Source organism: Rhipicephalus sanguineus, chromosome 2, assembly GCF_013339695.2.
Source record: "Rhipicephalus sanguineus isolate Rsan-2018 chromosome 2, BIME_Rsan_1.4, whole genome shotgun sequence".
Lineage (NCBI taxonomy): Eukaryota > Metazoa > Arthropoda > Arachnida > Ixodida > Ixodidae > Rhipicephalus > Rhipicephalus sanguineus.
This window is the reverse complement of record NC_051177.1, coordinates 67,328,565-67,349,410: the sequence shown is the minus strand read 5'-3', so window position 1 is coordinate 67,349,410 and position 20,846 is coordinate 67,328,565.

Here is a 20,846-nt window from a genome sequence, read left to right as displayed (position 1 = left end):
TCTGAGCCATGCCGGCGCTTGAAACTGCTTTGCAAAAAGGTCCTATACAGGCTTCATGTCGGGAAGGAAGCACATTAGCATATCCAATATAGCGTGGTAGAAGAGTAAAATAAGCACCAAGCGTCGCACAACGCGAATTCTGTAACCAGGCGTCACACAATTCAAATTGCGCAACGAGTAGGTTTGAATGCTTCCAACCCATTACAAAGGGCTGTGCCATAATTCTTCGTCGTCATCAGGCACAGCATCAACAAAATGCGCATAATGCCTTACATGTGTTTAGCAGGTACCACGGCTCTCCGTAGAATGACGAAAAATGGCACAGTGCCTGCTGCCCTACTTCTCAAAAACTGAGCGCACTTGTATTGGTTGCCAAGGAAGCCCATAAGCGCATGATCCATTTCTTCGGGGTCTCAGTAAAATTACAATGATTTAGAGCGTAGTGGGTTCCTCGCAAGTGCATTTGTATTGGTTGCCAAGGAAGCCCATAAGCGCATGATCCATTTCCTCGGGGTCTCAGTAAAATTACAATGTTTTATAGCGTAGTGGGTTCCCCGCAAGTGCACTTGTATTGGTTGCCAAGGAATCCCATAAGCGCATGATCCATTTCCTCGGGGTCTCAGTGAAGATCTTCGCACCCCCGCCCCGTCTCTCTCCCATGTCAACGTATGTTATACAGCATGACGGGACAGGGAAATAGCGACCGGGCGTCACCCAATGCAAATTACATAACTGGTGGGCCGTTTAAAGCTTCCAACCCATTACAAAGGACTGAGCCATAATTCTTCATCGTCATCAGTCGTCGCGTCAACAAAGTGCACATAATGCCTTACAGACGTGTAGCTGGTGCCTCGCTTCTCCGCAGAATGACGAATAATGGCTTAGTAGGTGCTTCCCAACTTCACAAAAATTGTGATTTATGGCGTAGTGGGTACCTTTCTAGTGTACTTGTATTGTAGCCCCAAGAGAGCTTACAACGGGCTCTAGAAACGCCGCTCTTCCAGCTTTCGCTGTGACTGTGCTGCGATTTCAGCGCAGGCCTGGCGTTTTTTTTTTTCAGGTAATCTATGTGTGTGTTTTGTTTTTAGAAACTGGCCGGCTCTCGTCAACTTCTATTTCTTTTTTATTCATTTTATGGTTGTTTTCATAAATTTAGTGCCCCATTACACATACATAAGCGAAATTTGCTGGAGCCTTACGTTGCCACCTATACATCTGATGTCCTATTTAATCGACCTGCCTGCAGATATTCTCATTTCACAAATTAGTGCTACTCTATTCTTAGCCAAAATTTTTCCACAAGAGCTGGTTAACAACTTGGCTGATACTTGGGCTGCAGTTATGCAAGGTCGTGCAAGTCGCATACAAGCATTGAACGTGCTGCTTGTTTAGAAATAGTCACAGTGAGTTCACTTCGAGTATTTGTACTGGTGATCAAACTTCCCATTTTCATTCTCCCATTCGGCTCATTCGAAGGCGACGGAACCGTATATAAGACAGACTTGAAGATCACTTTCGCATCTGCAGTGTCGGGACATATTGCAAACAGGATCATAAATTTATGGATTTTTGTGGCGTGCGTGAAAAACGTGTTGCTCAATGCAAAAAAAAAAAGATCCCAGCAGTGTCTAAGCTTTCGATCTAGCATTGACGTATAGGACAATTGTTGTGAATAGCTGGTTGGTCGCATTCGCACTTCTATTGACAGAGTGGGTGAGGCGGCCATTCATCCGCCTTCCACTGATATACGAGCCTATACATCAAGTGTATCCCACCAAGCAGAAATCCTTGCACTCTTTCGCATTCAACGCAAAGGCGGAAGTTTCCGCCACTCCTCTTCATGGCTACTGGCGATCGCTTCTGCGAAGGGACAAAAGACGGGGCAGTTCAGAAATACACGCAACCATGAGAAAAGTATTCTTTACCAAAGAAGCAAAGCAGGCTCTGACTATACCATTGAAGACGAAAACGCCCACAGACCGGGGATGCATGCCCGATTCTCAGCTTTGCCTTTTTCCTGACCACTCTTGGCATACGCACTTGAGCTTATAGTGTCACACAGCTTCTCAACGGAATACGGCTTCTGTTAAGCGATCCCTTGGTACCCATGCGTTCCCTAGGCCCTCCGATATCTCGAGGTTGTGAATGTCCACGCTTACCCAGCTGTACATTGCGCGCACAAAGTGACCCGCTCTTGTAGATGAGACGTCCTGCTTTTATGGTTTCTTTGTATATTCTGCATGCGCCGCAAAGGTCGCCTCCTGGCTTCTGTATCCTTTCTTTACTTGTGAACGTTATCGTACGGTCCGGGTGATATAAACATAGAGAGTGTGTGGGTACTACATTTGTATATTTATCATCTTTCTTGCTTGTTTCTCAAATCGTGCCTTAACTACCAGAAGGTGTATATATTATATATTAGTCTTCTTATACTAATGTATTAGTCACTGAAACCCATATGACCACCATACGCAAGCAAACATACGCACTTGGCATACGCGCTTGAGCTTATAGTGTCACACAGCTTCTCAACGGGATACGGCTTCTCTTAAGCGATCCCTTGGGGCCCATGCGTTCCCTAGGCCCTCCGATATTTATTTATTTATTTATTTATTTATTTATTTATTTATTTATTTATTTATTTATTTATTTATTTAAATATACTGCATCCCTAATGCAGGGCTATAGCAGGAGTGGATGAGTTATACAAAACTAATACAAACAGAGCAAAAAATAACAACAATAAAACTGAAATACATACGGCAATACATAAGAAAACATCACGTTGCATATTACAAACTAGATATTTACCTATTTTCTCAGTGGGTAATAGCGGCATCAATGAAATCTTGTAACGGTAGGGAACGAATACTGCCCGGTAAGGAATTCCAGAGGTCTATTGTACGTGGGAAAAAACTAAATTTGAATGTGTTAATACGAGCGAATAAAGGCTTTATGTTCAGGATGTGAGAGCTGCGGGTGCAAGTTTCTTGCATAATTGCGATGTAATTACCACCAGTGATACTAGGAGAGGAGTTGATGACTGTATGTAATAGTTTTAAAGATTCGATGCGATAACGAGAGTGCAATGGTGCAATGTTCAGTGATTGCAGAGCCTGTGTTGGTGAGAAGTTGTGGCTGTAGTTGCGGCATATGAAGCCGATGGCTTTACGTTGAACGCTATCAAGGATTTTTAGGTCACATTGTTTATAAGGGTACCAAACAACAGATGCGTATTCTAGAATAGGGCGAATCAACGTTTTATACAGAAGTAGTTTGGTATCGCGGGGGGATTTAGCCAAAGTACGGCGCAAATAACCTAATTTTTTAAGAGCTTTCCCGCTGATGTATTCGATGTGGTTGGTCCATGAAAGATTTTTTGTTAGAACCACACCCAAATATTTATATTGAGACACTCTTTTAAGTTGTGTACCATCCAGATAATAATCAAACGAAAACGGGTTCTGTCCATTGGTAAATGACAAGACGACTGTTTTAATGCAATTGACGTTCATCTGCCATGTTTTGCACCAAGCGCTGAAAGAAATGAGCGATTGTGAAAGACGGCGATGATCTTCTGCAGAATTAATCGATTCGTATAATACGCAATCATCAGCGTAAAGTCTTATTTTGGATGAGGTGCAGTGAGGTAAATCATTAATGTGAATGAGGAATAATAATGGGCCCAGTACAGATAACCCGCCCTTACTGCGCAACCAGCAGGAAAGAAGAAGGGAGACAGGAAAGAGCGCAGCCACGATTCTGACTTCATCACCTTGCAAACTCTCTTGGCGTGGCCCCACGATGGCTCAAGAGCGCCGAAAAGAACTCTCACCTCGATAGGTAGAGTTTTTTTCTTCATGCAGTAGGAGAGATATCGAGACATGCAAATGGACTGTGCGACAAGGTCAACGCAAGCCATAGCAGTCTGTGGCTTCTTCAAGAAACGTAGGAAAGAGCCCGCAGAACTAGAAATTTGTTGCAGCAAAACTTCTTTGCAGACTAGTTGGTTCATACTTGTAAACTCGCCCTTACTGCGCAACCAGCAGGAAAGAAGAAGGGAGACAGGAAAGAGCGCTCTTTCCTGTCTCCCTTCTTCTTTCCTGCTGGTTGCGCAGTAAGGGCGAGTTTACAAGTTTGAACCAACTAGTCTGCAAAGTTTTGCTGCCCAGTACAGATCCCTGCGGAACGCCTGACGTGACGTCAACGAGGGATGATTCCACTGAATTGAAAGAAACAAATTGTGAGCGATAATGAAGGAAACTGGCTATCCAAGAGACAAGACGGGAATTATTGAGTATGGTATCTAATTTCACTAGTAACTTAGAATGAAGAACAGAGTCGAAAGCTTTAGAGAGATATCTCGAGGTTGTGAAAGTCCACGCTTACCCAGCTGTACATTGGGTGCTGTTTTTGTTAAATTGCTCAAAACTTTGTAAAGTTTGTACGCCTGTCCGCATACCGGATGCGTAGTCTTAGAAAAATAATCAGTTCGGAATCGCAGCTTCTTATACCAAAAACTAGAACAATAGGACGACCACAAACAGGCGAATTCCCAGAACCAACGCTTCGGTTGAATGTGGTTCAAATCCGTAAAATAGACTCGCTCATGGTGCTTGGTTTACGCATACACAAGGACGAAGTGGGCGCCGCTGGTCCACCAAAACATCAAGAAAACATCACGCAAGTCACGCACTTGGTACGACGGATATCAAACAAAGGGCACGGCTTAAAAGAACAAGTCGCAATCAAAATAATCTAAGCGCTCTTCACCAGTAGAATTACTTACCGGACCCCTCACTTAGATCTCAACAATGCAGAAATTAAAAAAAAAAACTTAATACCTTCATAGGAAAGGCCATCAGACAGCCTTCGGGATCTCTGAAGGTGCTTCCACACAGCGACTACTACGCTTAGTTCTTCACAACACCTGGGAGAAGCTCTGGGAAGTACGCAAAGTTAACCAACTGGAACGTCTTAGACTTACTGAAACGGGACGGGCGACACTTCGAAGATTAGGCTACACTGAAGTCTCGGAGCAAACCGTATAGTTATTCGCGTAACTTGAAATCTAGCGAAACTTCAAAACCTATAAGCCTGTGATCAGCTCACTTTGATTTGATGCATGAGCTTTTGCAAAAACAATAAAGTGCATCAATAGTCTAACAGACTGCTTCCTTATCAATAAAATAAATTTTTTTCTTATTTCTTCTTTAAGAAATCATTCATCGTTTCTTCAACTCCCTGCGAATGAAAATGACAGTTTGTTTTTCCCATCCAATCGTTTCCACATCTGCTCAAATAAGTACAAAATTTTCAAGCAACATTTTCTTATATTATTCTGAAGTTGCCTAACACTTTCGTGCTTGTGTAGCAACTCATTCTATGAGCAACATCAGACACCCTCTTGTCTACACTCCATTCGGAGTCAGGACACTCAAAAATGGGAACATTTGTATTTGGAAAACACTCAAAATAGCGAAATGAGAAAATATCGTAAACGTTGAAAACAGACAGATATAGCCAGGTATCTTCTAGAATTGTTTAGAAAATTGTATCTCAAGCAAAGCCGTCGACGTCTTGCCTCCCCGTGTCACTGCCACGATTCGAAGTTCTACGCATTTCGCACTGGCGTATGGCCTGAATTCCGTGCTCTGTCTAGCTCTGTGTGTATCCATCAGCGCGCCTGGCTGTGTCAATATCAGAAGGGCAGAGTGTTTTTCCCAAGCAAATATTGACGCAGTTTCGCCCTTTGAAGCTTTCCAGTTTTTGTCACTCACGAATGGACGAGTCATCTCACAGTTTAACTCTACAAGAGCCTATGTCTGATGCAAAGCATAGAAACGTGTGCTGCAGAAATACTTATGTATACTGCGGGGTAGTAAACACGGACGACAAGAAGATGACACAAGGACGTGTCGTCCGTGTTTACTACCGCGCAGTATACATACGTCGATCATGAATCACCAACTCGCCCAATCGTCCACCTTGTGCAGAAATACTGAAGCGGCAATACTGTGTACTTTAGATTTGTTCTTTAATTGATTTAACTAAGATGACGCGCTTTCTTTCTGGAGTAGCGATGTATGTGTGTCAAAACGCAAACATTATTGAAGATAAAAAATACAAATTTTTCTGTAAAGCATGAGCGAACGGAAAAGCCTGAACTCGTTCTAGAGCGTGAAACCAAACATTCAACTGGAAAGTAATCTGTGAAGATTATAAATAGAAGTCGTTCCTACTTAAGCGGCGCTGCGCACTCCTCAAAGAAACGAGCACGATATTTGCTTCTATGCCTATAGCCATTTGCTCAACCTTTCGAGAAGTCTAGGCTGCTTAAAAATTGGAGGACCCTTAGGCTTCGCCTTTAAGAGTTGAACGCGATAGCGAAATCCGGCCCCCAGTGCGCACTTCAACCCCTAAGTGTTTATGTGTGTTGCTACACACACACGCACAGACACACACACGCGCGCGCTATGTATCTATAGTAATGGTACAGGCACTGGTATAGGTTTTCGATCTAAAGCACTTCCCTGTGCTAGTGTCGAGACATATTTCTCACAATGCCTCACAGATGGCAGCACATTATCTAACGTTTGCTATTTGCTTGATCAACGCCTCCTCTAGAAAGGAGCATGGCCTCCGAGATGGCGGGGATGCCGCGCGCCCGCCATCTCGGATGCCATAAAAGGAGACGTTGGCTTAATATGTTTCCCGCTAGATGGACATAGTTGTCCATTTTTGGAGCTCTGTGAAAGTTCGTGTGTGTTTTCAGCGGCGATGGCTGCACTATCCCGGCTTATTTCGAAGCATGGCGTCGCGCAAACAACGTAGTTTTATGGACTCGCCAATGCGCATACAAATCGCCGAATGGCCTCATTTTCGTCGTGATACCTGCCGAACAAAATGCGTAAAAGCAGTTGCAAGTAACATTGTGGTCTTGTGCTTGTGTGAGGCAATAAAGAAAAAAAAGACATTGTGGCCTTGTGGTAGGACATCTGCTTGCCATAAAAACGGCCCGGGTTCGATCCTCAATGGGACCGAAGATTTTTATTGTTTATTTTATTTGCATCTTTCTCGATTTTTCGGTCACGGACGATTTTTCGCTCACAAGCGACGTAACGACGCCTACACTGACGGCGGCATTTCTGCGAAACGAGCTCTCTAACGCTGTCGCGTTAAAATTCAATATATTGGTTTGTCGCCTGCCCGAGTATTGTAAACACACAACGTGCCTTGAGATATTTTTTACAATGGAATCTAAAAGTACAGATACTTTATATTGCATAAGCGATGTCGTTTATTAAACTTAAATGCAACACTTTTGTGGCTTTGTTAATTACTTGAGGAATGATTTTACGGAGAGCAACCCGGTATTTCGGAGCAGTAAAATTTTCGGAGCAGCAAACCTCGAGTATCGCTCCTGAACGCAGCCATTCTTGTCCTTTTTTCTCTACGGCAAACCCACCGTGGCTCACACCAATATCCCAACGTCTTCTTTTCCGTCTTTCCCTTGGCGTTGTTATTCAGATGCTACACTTTCCGCCCCTCCGCCGCTGTTGGCTGAAACACCTGGTAAAGAAAAGGTTGAGCCCAATCTTGTGACACATAGAGTTTCATGTCAGTGACGTGGACTGTAAATACGCGGTTGGTGCGCTTGTCTTTGAGCTCAGCAATAACTCTAAGACGAAATGTCACCGGCGCTAACTGCTTATCGACCTTGTAGGGTCCGAAAAGTCGCGGCAAGAACTTTTGACAACGCTTTGGTAAACGCTGTGTGCGTCGAACTAACACGAGGTCCCCGACAAGAAACGGCGTAGATTGGCGCTGCCTTGTTAGTGGAGCTTGAGTTGCTTGGCTGTGTAGAATAGCTAGGTGTGCTTGGTGACGTGCTTGTTGAAGGAGAGCGGAAGTGTTCGCTTCTGACCTATTGGGATCTGCAGTGGAAAGGTCAAAGCCGAGAAGTGACTCCTGAGGGAGTTTTGGTGTTCTCCCGTATACAAGCTCGAAGGGGGTCTCTCGAGTAGTTTCTTGCCGTGACGTGTTCAGAGCGAACGCAGCAGACGCCACGAAGTCGTTCCAGTCATCGTGCTCTGGGCTCACGTAGAAAGAAATGTCAGCCAGCGCTCTGTTGGTGCGTTCGGCCAGTGCATTCGTTTGTGGGTGTTCTGGTGAGGCAGCAGCTTGGCGGATTCCGTACTGACACACACACGCATATATATATATATATATATTATATATATATATATATATATATATATATGTGTGTGTGTGTGGTGTGTGTGTGTGTGTGTGTGTGTGTGTGTGTGTGTGTGTGTATGTGTGTGTGCGTGTGTGTGTGTGAAGGAAAGAAGATAACTATTAAAGGCTCGTTTTTGTTTGTTAAACACACTTTTAATGAAAGCTAACAGACAATAATGCCAGGCAATGTATAGCGGGTGCCATTTGTAGTAATTCTGATATGAATGAGAAGAAAGTGGGCACGAAAAGATAACTTGCCGTCGGCAGGGACCGAACCTGCGAAAAAGATCACGTAGAAAACCAGCCTTAACAATGCAGGAATTGCATATTGTCAAAGCGAAAATAGAATGGCGGCTGTACACGTTGGATAAAGTTTAATACATCTTGTATTAGGTTCCTCCGTTTGGAGGAAGACGGGACGTCTACATGAACGTCTCACCATCGAGGAGCGTGTTCACGTGCCCTAGGAGAGATGATGCAGAAGAATAAATCATAATCGTTCTGCTGACGGGCAGGAGTCAAGACGGACTGCGTAAGTCTGCCTTGTTTCCGATAAACTTTTCTTTCTCCCTCGTGTTTTTATTGCCCCAGCAATTATATCGACACTCTCGGCTGGTTTTTGCCGTCGGCGTCGCCGTCCGGGACCGTATATATATATATAAAATCCACAAAGAAAAATAATTAAGAAATGCGTTCCGACGCGCGGAATCGAACGGGCGAACTCTTGCTCCGCAGCGCGCGGCGTTAGACGGCTAGACCACTAAGAGTACCGTCTTTGAGCACGCTAACGGCGAGCTATTTATATATACCATTTACTCCCGCGTGCTTTCTTGCTCACCAGAGAGATGGCGCGAGGGGCGCGCTTTAAAGGTCGTCGCCCCGATCGTGATGCGCTCGCGCCTCTGTGCACTTCGCCCTACAGGGCATGGTCACCTGCGCGCGCGCTTTTCTTATGGAGTGGGGTGGGGGTGGGGGGAGGGTCTGTTTGTATGTCTCGTGCTTTCACCGCGGTGTCCGCGCTGAAGTTACAGAGCGTACGAAGGTCACTTCGCTGGCTGCAGCGGCCGCGTTTGTGAAACAAGTGCGTTGTTCAAACAGAAATAAGTAACAACTGTTGCCGTTGTTGGTTCGCGCTCGTCCTGTGTATACATGTGCGTTCGTTTCATGCGTCCTTTATGTTTGATCAGCGCGCTTTAAGTGTCGAGCTATGACCCGTAATAGTTCGCGCTCGTCCTGTGTGTGTTCTTTTCGTGCGTCCTTTGCGCTTGAGCGACGCGCTGGAAATTTCGAGCTGCTTTCCGTTCTTCGCGTTACATTGCAACTTGTTGCTATCGCATTCAATGCTTCGCCGTCGCGGCGAAAGTGACTTTTTTTTCTCTCTGAGCATAAGTTTTATATTGTGGGACTACCTTCTGTACATGCCGATTTTGTACAGTTTATTGCGAAACAATAAAAAATAATTGGTCGATCGATCGATCGATCGATTGATTGATTGATCAATTTATTTATTTATTTATTTATCTTTGATTGATTGATTGATTGATTGATTGATTGATTGATTGATTGATTGATTGATTGATTGATTGATTGATTGATTGATTGATTGATTGATTTAGCTTCACTCTTATTGGCATACTGTGCCAGTCTTAATATAGCGTGTTCTCTCGCACCTTCATTTTATCTAGTTTTGGGTGTCTATAGGCAAGTTCACCTGCACGTTGGCCAGGATTATATGTATGTCCATTGTGTGTTTATGCTAATATGTTCTATGTCAGTGTGGCGAAAGTAATTTGTACCTTGGCACAAACGTACTGCGAAAGAGACGCAGAGAAGGGCAGCTGTGCAGCTAGCATAAACTATGTTCAGCAGCTGGTTCCTTTTTCTGTTTCGCTGCTGCTTTTCTGAGCAGAAGAAAAGAGGTATATTAAGGGCCTAAAAATTGTAGAGCATGCAAAGTGAGTCTCTTTATTGTTTAAGTGGGCTTCTTCAGTTTGGTTTTAGGGGCGAAGCTCCTTAAGGCGGCACCCGTTCGTCCCTCGTAGTCGTAGTCGTAGTGCGTAACCAGTCTTACGCTTTGACCTCCAAGGTGGTGCCGGTGGGAGATTTTTCCTGTGCGTTGTTGAACAATAAAAAATTCGCAGCGTGCGCGTTAACTAAAAGCCGAATTCTTCTGTCTCTCATTCCCCATTAGCAGCCATTGGCATGTTCCAGTAGGAAACCTTAGTAGAAGTAGAAGTGTAAGTGTTAGCTAAAAGCCGACTTCTTCTGTCTCTCATTCCCATTAGCAGCCATTGTTTACCTCCAAGGTAGTGCCTGGTGAGATTTCTCCTGTGCGTGATTAAACAATAAAAATTTTGTTCAAAACGCCGTTGTTTGATGAAATAAACCAACGAAAGACGCCAGATGTTTTGTAAAAGCAAAACGAAAGAACGCCTGATGTTTCTAAAGCAAAACGAAAAGACGCCAGCTGCTTAACGAAAGACGCCAGATCTTTTCTAAAGCAATGGTTTTCTAAACAATGAAAATTCACAGCGTACATGTAAAATTAAAGTGAGCTGCAAGTCGTCATAACTCATCGAACCTTTAGTATAAACGCGCCCGATCTGACGTCGGTGATGATGTACTGGGCAGAATTCACGGAAGATTCACGGTTTACCGATGAACCTCCGCAGCTTCGCCCACTCATCATCATTCACTCCGTGGATATGCTGTGATTTTTTAAATAGAGACATACTGTCAATGTATAGTTTTACAGCAACCACTGCTAAAAATACGACTGTCGCAAACTACTTCATTCGTAAACTTGAACAGGTACGCATTGACGCCACCCGTGTGCGTGAAGAGGCGTGTAAGGCGTGTAAAATATCGTGGCAAAAAGCACAATTTCTTCCTACGTGCGTGAACACTCACTCTCTTTAAGGTAGCATCGAAAACGCGCTGCACTATATAGAAGACGACGGCTTCGACAAGAGAAGTTGCTCGGTTCCTTACACGCAGATAGATTTGTCGACTACCATACGTGCATTCTTCTAGCTCGCCACCTCCGTTTTCTTGACTCATGCAAAGGTACATTGAAACATCATAAACTGAGCGCACTATATAACTGAGTGACACCGCCAAGGAATTTTCTGCCGCACGGGTAACGAGAACATACGCTGTTTTCATGTGTGCTTTTCTTTATTTGCTTATTCTTTTATTTCGTAAATTGCTTTATATTTCATCCGTATTAGTCTGGCTCATTCCATATGCAAATCCTTCTCCTTAGTCTGCAGCCTTTGTTTCATTGCCGAATTGCCGAAACGGGAATGTTGAGCGCGAGCTTCTTCGGAAATTTGATTATTCCAGCTCCTAGGGCTTATTCCTGATCTGCTTATATACGTGTTCGAAATGGCACTTGCGCTGCTCTTAGCACTACGGCTTCGCGCGCTTTCATTTCCATTCTAAACCTACGCTTGTCCGTATTTCTAAAATCCCGGAAACCTTTGTGTGTCATTTATTATGTACCAGTATTTGCTTCTTGTTTTTCGTATATGAGAAGCAAATGTGACTTAAATGCCCTGCCTCTTATTATTATTTCTAGGGTATTTTTTACTGCGAATTTCGCATGAGAAACCTTCTTGTAGCATAATTAGAATTTCATAATGTAAACTTAAATTTGGTAAAGTGCAGGCAAATGGTCCCCCATCTCGACACCTTTTGATAAATAAATTTATTCATTAGTGTTCCTCGTCGCTAAATATTATATTTTGTGCCTTCTTCTTGCATAATTCTTATGCATATTAGGCGGGTGTTTTGGATACGCAGCGCCCACTAGCTCCCGGAGCTCATGTACCCTTCGAGAGAAGTTTTTATAGCCACTACGTGCTCTAGATAATGTCTGCCTGCTGCAAATATTAATGCCAGTTTATTCATGGAAACGACAGAGTAGCGGAGTGCTCCGTATAAAAGTTTAAACAAATTCCACGTGTGAACATTTTAAAAGTTTTTTATATAACGCGGCTGAACATTTACACATAGCTTTAAGCTCAAACGCGCAAGAACGTGATTATATATTACAAATGGAAACGTAAGTACCACACGTACGATTCACGGCATTGGAATAATTGTTGTATTTATCTCAACGTCATGCATCACGTATGAACACGTCAATTTTGAATGTTCCCTGCAGATTTGTTGAGCCATAACTGCCCCCTTTGCTCAACTCTTTAGTTGGCCATAGACAAAGATACGCCAAGAGGTGTGGGGGCGGGGGGGGGGGCAGGGTAATGGTGTTCAGTAGGGTTGAGAGCTCGGCTAGTTGGTGACTGATCGTTATACCTTCTGGTGAAGTAGCACACTTTTGACGGGGACAAAGCGGACAAGAAAGACACGACATTCGCAACTAAATTTAGTTTAGTTGCTCGTGTAGCAAGTGTCGTGTCTTTCTTCTCCCCTTTGTCAATGTCAAAATGCGCTACTTCACCAAACTATAATGAGGGTAATTGTGTCGCGCTAACACTATTATCTTAGCTTTTAAGTGATCCCATATTTCTTAATAATAACGGATGTGGTTTACAGTCCCAAAACCACGATATGAACATGAGTGACGCCGTAGTGTAGGGCTCCGAAAATTTCGACCACCTGGGGTGCGTTAACGTGCCTCTAAATCTAACTACGTGGGCCTCTAGCATTTTCGCCTCCATCGAAAATCGGCCGGGATGCGGTCCTGGAGCCTTCGTGTCAGCAGTCGAGCACCATAACCATTAGACCACTGCAGCGAACAAATGACTGTGAAACTTGTACTTAAGATCTGTAAGGAAATGAGCGCGAATTTTGATGTATTTTAGAATGGAATTACTTTATCTGCTGAGGTCGCTTCTTCGCAGAGTCTGTTGGACGAAGTGTCCAGACTTGAGTGCTGCATCCAGTACTCATTTCAGTAAATTTCGGTAAAAGCATTTACTTGACTTCCATTGATTACCGAAAGCCACGACAATGCCAGAGAGATTAAGTTACTGTAGTTGCGCATTACAGTGATCAAAAACCAAAGGTAGTCCAGTCTTCTTCATGAAGCCATAAGCGTATCGAAACTTCGCCTAACGTGTTCTTTTACGATATCAATATAATATCAATAAAGTCGATAGAATCGTAGGAATCTGCAGTAATTGGGTACTGTTGTCATCAGTTAATTCAATGATAAAGTTATTCCATCGGTCAATATTGGCTTATCTAATGATCACACAATATTGGCTGTCCTCCACCGTCGACCACTCCTAAAACATTCCTTTCTGCTTATTCCACCGTTATTGCAATCGTCACAAATTGCTTGCCTCTTATCGCACTGCCCAAAGCACATTTCATTGAAAGTAGTGCGTTCTTTAGTTCGATAGTTACGAATGACATTTTTGAAAGATTAAGAACATTGTAGTGTACATGTAAAATGTTCACTGGCCATAAATGAGAAATACAAGACAAACCGTACACAACTGAACGAAAATGCCCAGGACATATTACAATGCAAAAAGAAAACGTCGCCGCATTTATTATTGATAGTGCGTCACTGCTATGCAGTGCCGTTCATAATAATAAGAGCTGTCGGTTAGAGCGGAAATTTTACGTCAGTTTCCTTGCGCTTATTGTTTCTCGCCCTCCTTCTACCTTGTACATATATGATGTTTTTAGGCAGTCGAAGACGTGAATGTTGCGTACAATCCCATTCGTGAATGCTAATCATGATCCTGAGTCCAGCCGTTATTTATTGATGGTCTTGGAAATTCGGTGACTGAAACGACTCTTGGAGAACAAACAGTTCATACGAAATAATAGGCACAGCGATTTAAGGTAAAGGTCACATGTCTTTGTTTTAAGGTCGCCAGAAGATAAACGAAACTGTCTGGTTCTTATAGTTTGCTTCTTCCTCATACTCAGACACTTAGCAGAAAGATCACGCTTTGCAGGGGCGAATCGAGTGATGTAATGAGAGTCTTGATGTATGATCATAGAGAGTACACAAATATAGGTACTATTGAAAGTGTGTACGAGTGCTAGAAAAAACTTCAGAAAAATACCACATTGTGCAGTGAGAAGAATTCTACGTAACTTGGTAGACGAGCTCAGCTTACCCTAGGTTACAATGTACCGTTACTGCTTAAAATTAGACAGGCCAAATAAACTTTTGGGGAAGCTTTCAAAATATGGTGAATGTATTTACGCTGCAGGTCAAGAAGCAGCCACAAAGCAATTAAGATTCTACGAGAGGTGTAAGAAAAAGCGAATAACGTTGGACACCTTAGCAATAACAAATTCGATGAATTCGTAACTCGTCATACGGAAAATGACTAATTCAAAAAATTGAAATATTTGTTTACACATTAGCACCTTTACCGACAGCAGTAAAATTACTTAAGCAATGATTTACTCGAATATTGTCAAATACAACATGGAAACATTGTGTCGTAAGACTATATCAAGCGGTAGTGAATTGTTCAATAATTAACTAATAAATTGGGAATAAAATAAGGAACAATATTGGGATATGAAACTATGATTACTAAAGTTCCGCCTATATGTACTCATATTTGGCAGGCTCCTAATGTCTTAGAGCAGCACCGAACTGGGCTAAAGCAGAGAACCAGTGAAAAGCGGGGAAACGTGTCCATTTTACATGTATTACAAGGAAGGAAGGAAGGAAGGAAGAAAACACGAGAGAAGGTAGGGAGGTCAATCAGACACATGCGCGGTTGGCTACCCTACGAGGATGGAATGGCAAACATTATTAAAAGCGTACTGTTTAATGAGGCATTTATTTCTGTTTACATTGCAGTTGTTATCGCACGCAAAATAAAACCCTTACTGCAACAGTTCAAATACAACAAAAGATCTCTGTATCCTATAATGTTCACACAGTATGCACGTGCTTCCAAATTTTATTGTTATCCCCTAACGAGGCATCAATATTCCACATCAAAAGACGTTAAACTTCGGTATTTATTATCATTTATTTTTCTGCCATGTTGTTACAGCAAAACTGAATTTTTTAACGTTTAACATATCTACTTTGGGTCAGTAATAAGACGAAAAAGAAAGTTCTTGGAAAGTGATTACACTGGAGCTCGAGAAGTGAAGGATGTCAAAACATATTTCCCTGCTATCTGATCTCACCTTTAACCTACCTTCCTGTTTCGAACACACCGGGCGCAGCTAAATGCTCTAAAGTCCGGTCTGACAAGAATTCACACTGTGCCCACTGCGTGCACCCCTTTCGAAATTCCACAGTTTATCTTTTAGCAGAATGCCCCGCCACGGTGGTCTAGTGATTATGGCGCTCTACTGCTCAATCCGAACGTTGCGGGAACGAATACCGGCCGCGGCGGCTGCATTTTCGATGGAGGCGAAAATGTTTGAGGTCCGTGTACATAGACTTACGTGCACGTTAAAGGACCCCCGGTGGTTGAAATATCCGGAGCTCTCCACTACGGCGTCTCTCATAATCATATCGCGGTTTTGGGACGTTAAACCCCAGATAGTATTATTATTATTATCTTTTAGCAGAATGTGCACAAACAAAGCATAGGCTCCCGACGAGCTATGACAGTGCGCGCGTTAAGAAGCTGCGCGGACACGCCCCCCCCCCCCCCCTTTTTTTTTATAAATAAGGAAAGGTTGACAGCAGCCGATATAAAATAGAGTGAAAAAATTGGCCGCGTATCTGCGTGCGTCGCTGCAAATGTCGTCTAAAGACGATAGAAGAGGCGCTGCGTGAGATATGGACGCCATCTGGCAATACGTCGGCAAACATGAGTGCTGTGTTGCGGGCTGGTAGTCCCGGCGCAGCAGCAGGCGAAGACCGGCGGTGACCAACGCTACCGGCGGGGACGCCAGCCAGCCCGAACAAGCGGTTTGGCGGAAAGCGCCGAAGCAGAAGGAACGTCCGCACTCAACGAGTGCTCTCCACACACTCTTTTATTTACACGTCGCCTGAGTAAAACAGGAATGCCAGAGCGGCACCCCATGGCATTCATACAGTGCAATACGGAACCGAAACCGAAACACAACAATGAGCTCGTGCAGAGGGCACGGAGGAAGACAAGTTTCAGCGCTGTCGCATTTTCAGCGCAGCTTAAGAAACTAGGGTCTCTAGAATTACGTATCTATGTATTTTCTATTAAAGAAACAGAGCACCTAATACTTACCTAGTGGTGTTGCGCCTCAGATATGCGTAATGTTTGCTTTTTGATCAACAATGTACACAAGTATGAACCTAGTCATCCGTTCAAGGTGGCTGGCCCTTGGGCAAGTGGTTCAACTTTGGCCGGGTGGCTGAATCGAGGGACGTGCCGACAAACAGAAAGACAGAAAGACGGACCAAAATTTAGTCGTTTAAGTTCCCCAAGAAAGACTATCGTCTTTAAAAATGCGTCCGTATGCGCTTAGACAAGTAGAACGTCGTGGCAGTGTGTGTGCGTGATGCATAATTATGAATTAAAAAGAAAAATGTTGGGTATAGTGGAAGACGGCGAGTGAATAAATGATGCGTGATTCTCAGTGCGCCCGCAAGTACCGCGGAATGCTCTGTATGCTGTGAGAGGCGATAGAATCAGCGCGCTTATTTCCACGACTATAAAAAAAACAGGCGCCGCTGAAAAACGACCTGCGTGTTGCGACTGCAGCGTGCATCTCCTGAAATATAGGATACTGCGCGTTAAAATTCTCTGGACTTACTGTGCGGGCTGTTCTGCGATTTGCGGCGGAAAATGTTTGGCTCTCGTAACCGAGGGTGTTATGTCTGTTTGTGTTACATTGTTTTTCTCTGCTGCGTTATGTTGCTTCCTCGAACACATGCGCGGTATAGACGAATTCCCAGTGCGCTATAATGCCATGCACAGAAGGTATTTACTGGTCGCGGTGATATCCTTAACAGCGAAGCTGTTTAGAAAATCGTTCCTTGTTCACCCGTAGCAAAACTTATCATCATTATTGAGTATGCGCCACAGAAATTGGGTAAATCCCACTACTCCGGTCAACTAAAAATGAAGAAGAAAACTGTGATTAAACGGGCATGCACCACAGTGCGGCCTATCAGAAAACTGTCATCATCTTAAACGCGTGTGTGCAACTGAAATTCGGTAAATCCCACTACACACAACTTCCACTAAAAAGAAAGAAGGCAACAGTCAGCCAAGCAAATGGCTGTGAAGCGACGGCGGCAAGCCGAATACCCCGAGTACGTACAAGGAGCGAATACTAGGGAAAGGGAAAGGCAACAGCGGCTGCGAGAAGACTCCGAAGCGATGGAAGGCCTACGCCAACGACGACGTGCCCGTAGATCTGTGAGAGATGCGATCGCTTGGTTTCAGCGCGAGGTTCTCTCTCAAAAGTTTGGACATCCGTGTCGTGTCTGTGACTGTCTGTGGTTTAACTCGAACCTCTCTGCGCTGACAATCAATGTGGAAACAACCTAGCATCACCTAACTAAAGCCTAGCTACGACCTAGAAGCAACCTAGAAACAACCTGCATCGCCTGGAGTTGTGATCAGACCTCTGCAGTCGAGCCTGCGTTTTCATGGAGGCAAACTTCAGTGTTCGCCTGTATACTGCCCATTGTATACATGTTAAATGAAACCGAACTGATGAAAAATAATTAGGAGCCCTAGGAATTAGATGGCCACTTAATTCCTCACTTTATTACCTTATTCCTGAGGTCTGCGAGTTACACAACATGCATGTGCACGTACGTACAACATGCACGTACTTCGCATGTGCACCATTGCATAATTATGTGAGCGATGCTTAATCTCGCGCTCAACAATCGACGAAGTGAAGGTTTTCAAGGAAGAAGCAATAATCTAAGTCATTATTCCCCTTATCCCTTGAACAAAAGATCAAAGTATAGCTTTCATTCATATTTAAATTTTAAAAAGCTGGGCTTAATTTGCTATTAGGTCACATGCGCTGCCTTTGTATAAGCGTCGACAACTTTCGCATCAGAACAAAATAGAAAGTCAGATTGACACAAAGGGCAACTATTTCAATGAAACAAAAAGCGCGTGAGATACGCGTTGTAAAACTGCCCCATATGTAAAGGAATTCAACGCGCATCAGTTAATATGTGCACACACAAAAAATCCTAACCTGTGCCCGCGTAATGTCCCTGTTGCAAACAAAGCTGATGATTTGCTCGCAACAAGAACCTTACGGTTCATGATCTTCAACGAAGTGGCATGGCTCAATAAAAAAGGACATAAAACTTTGTAAATCCTGAGAACTACGCGAATATATCAGTTTATTGACGTTCAGGTGACGACGACATTAAACTAGCCTACAGCATTGCCGACAAGTCGCGAACGTCGTGAGAATAATCACGCGTGCATTCTAACGACGCCTCTACTTCTCCCGGCTTTTGACCTACCGTTTTTTTCTCCGGGCAATAAACGTTGGACGTCATGGCGAGGTATCAGTAACTTTAGCGCAAGCAGCCATCTTCTCGCCATTTTAAGAAGGCGACATCAGTTAGCTTTTGTTCCGATGGAACAATCGCGGGAAGAGAAAGAGGAAAAGAATCTGTGCCGAAACGCCCTTCGGACAGATGGATGTGCTTGCTGCTGCATTCGTGGGGCTATTTATGGAGCTGGAGTACTAGTTAGAGCTGGGTTTCAGCCGCCGCCAAAGCGAATACCCTCTGAATACTCCTCAAAGCATAAGCTTCGCACTTTCGTCTCTCATTTGCCGTCTCAAACTTCTTGTAGATCGCTTCTGTCCCAGCGCCAGCCTGTTTGCTCTGCGCTCTCTCTCACTTTCGTGGTGGTGTCGGTGTCAGCTGTAACCCGAATGCAGTTTCTCATTTTAGTCTGGAGAGAAAACACTTATTCACTCGTGTACCACATCTGAAATTCAGGCTTGTCGATGTGAAATCCATAACGTGATATCTGAGGCAGTGCAGAGAATTAGAATAATAATAATAACTGTTGAGCTATTGCGTCCGAAAACCACGATAAGATTATGAGGTACGCCAAAGTAAATGGCTATGGAAACTTGGACTATACCTGTGGTTCTTAAACGTGCACCTAAATCTAAGTACACTATCATCTAGCATTTTGCCTCCGTCGAAATGCGGCCACCGTGGCCGGGATACGATTCCGCGACCTTCGGGTAAGAAGTCGAGAATCATGAGCACGAGACCACCGCGGTGGGTGGAGAAATAGAAGCGGGAGGATATCGAAATGGCGAGCGTCGTGCCACACTGCTAGCAAAGTGCTGGATTTCTCTTTTTTTCTTTTGCTCTAGTTAATAGTGCATCTCGCGTGCAGTCGCTAGCTAACTTATACTATTGCTAATCAATGTTTCATAAGTGCCATTTACCTACTTCCTTCTCTGTTCTCCTAAGAGACCTGCGGCTAGAGGTGGCTTTTACGAAGGCTTACTCTTTTCGCATACGAATGACTAAGACGTCCAGATGAGATTCGTGGAAAAGTGGCGAGACGATAGAACACATACTATGTTTCTGTGATCGACTGTGTTAGCGAACGCAACGTTCTACGCAATGCGCTAAACAAAGTAGACGACAGATCGTTTTCAATAAAGAAGATCCTCGGATCGTGGTCCTACACGTCGCAGGACAGCAAAGCGACGCGGGCATTGATACTGTTTTTAAAATAGACCGGATTACAGGATCACTTGTACGCGTGTAATGGGAAAGGCGTACATGTGCCCTGGCAGTACTTTCTTTCCTCTTCATTCTTTTTTTTAATTTATTCATTTCTACCCCCAGTGCAGGGTAGCAAACCGAAAGCGCGTGGTTGGTCTCCCTGCCTATCCTTTCTAGCCTTCCTCCTTCCTCCCTTTAGTCATGTATGAATCGGGTTATGCTACGCATTGCGTGCGTTAAGAATGTACTCATTTGGGTGCTCTGAGACTGATGCTTCAGTGACCCATTCGAAACCTAACAAGAACCTGCTCTAGTCACTCGCACGCCTCGTCCTCTTCCGTGATTTCTCACCTTTTCCACCCGGCTCAGTCAAATAAGGAGAAGAGGTAGCTGCAATGCCGACATAACGAGATGTCCTTCCAGGAGCAATAGCGTTGTGGAACGGCTACTCTCCTTCAAGGCTGAATTGCCGTTCCAAACAGCGCCTTGCAAATAGGTGCAACTCTCTGGGGAAGTATTCCTCCTCGTTCCTTTCCAGCGCTCGGAACCCGCTTCCAGGCCTCCGTCTCTTTATCCCTCCTATTTGCAGCACTAATCAAAGAGGGACGGAGTGCCAGGATCTATTTTCGGATCACTAAGTCTCACCATGCGGAACGTCCTAAGCGCAGATCCCCGATAAAGCCCCGCTTTGTGTAAGCTATGCCTTTCTCTTCACTTTTTCCCACGTACTTAGCTACCTGAATAACGCAGGGCTGTGCTCCTTCTGCTAGTGCAGTCGGCTTTTCCTTGCCGTTTTTGTTCCGGTCCGATCCGCATGCGTCTGCTACGCCTCGCGAACCCTCCACTTTGCCGAGGTACTTAGGCACAGAGATAACGCAGGCAGCAAGGTAATTGTTTTCTTTAGCTCGTTTTCTTTATCTCGCGTCTTGACAGAGCGTTGGCCTTATACGCCGTCCTTGCACGAGTCGGCATCCCACGTGGG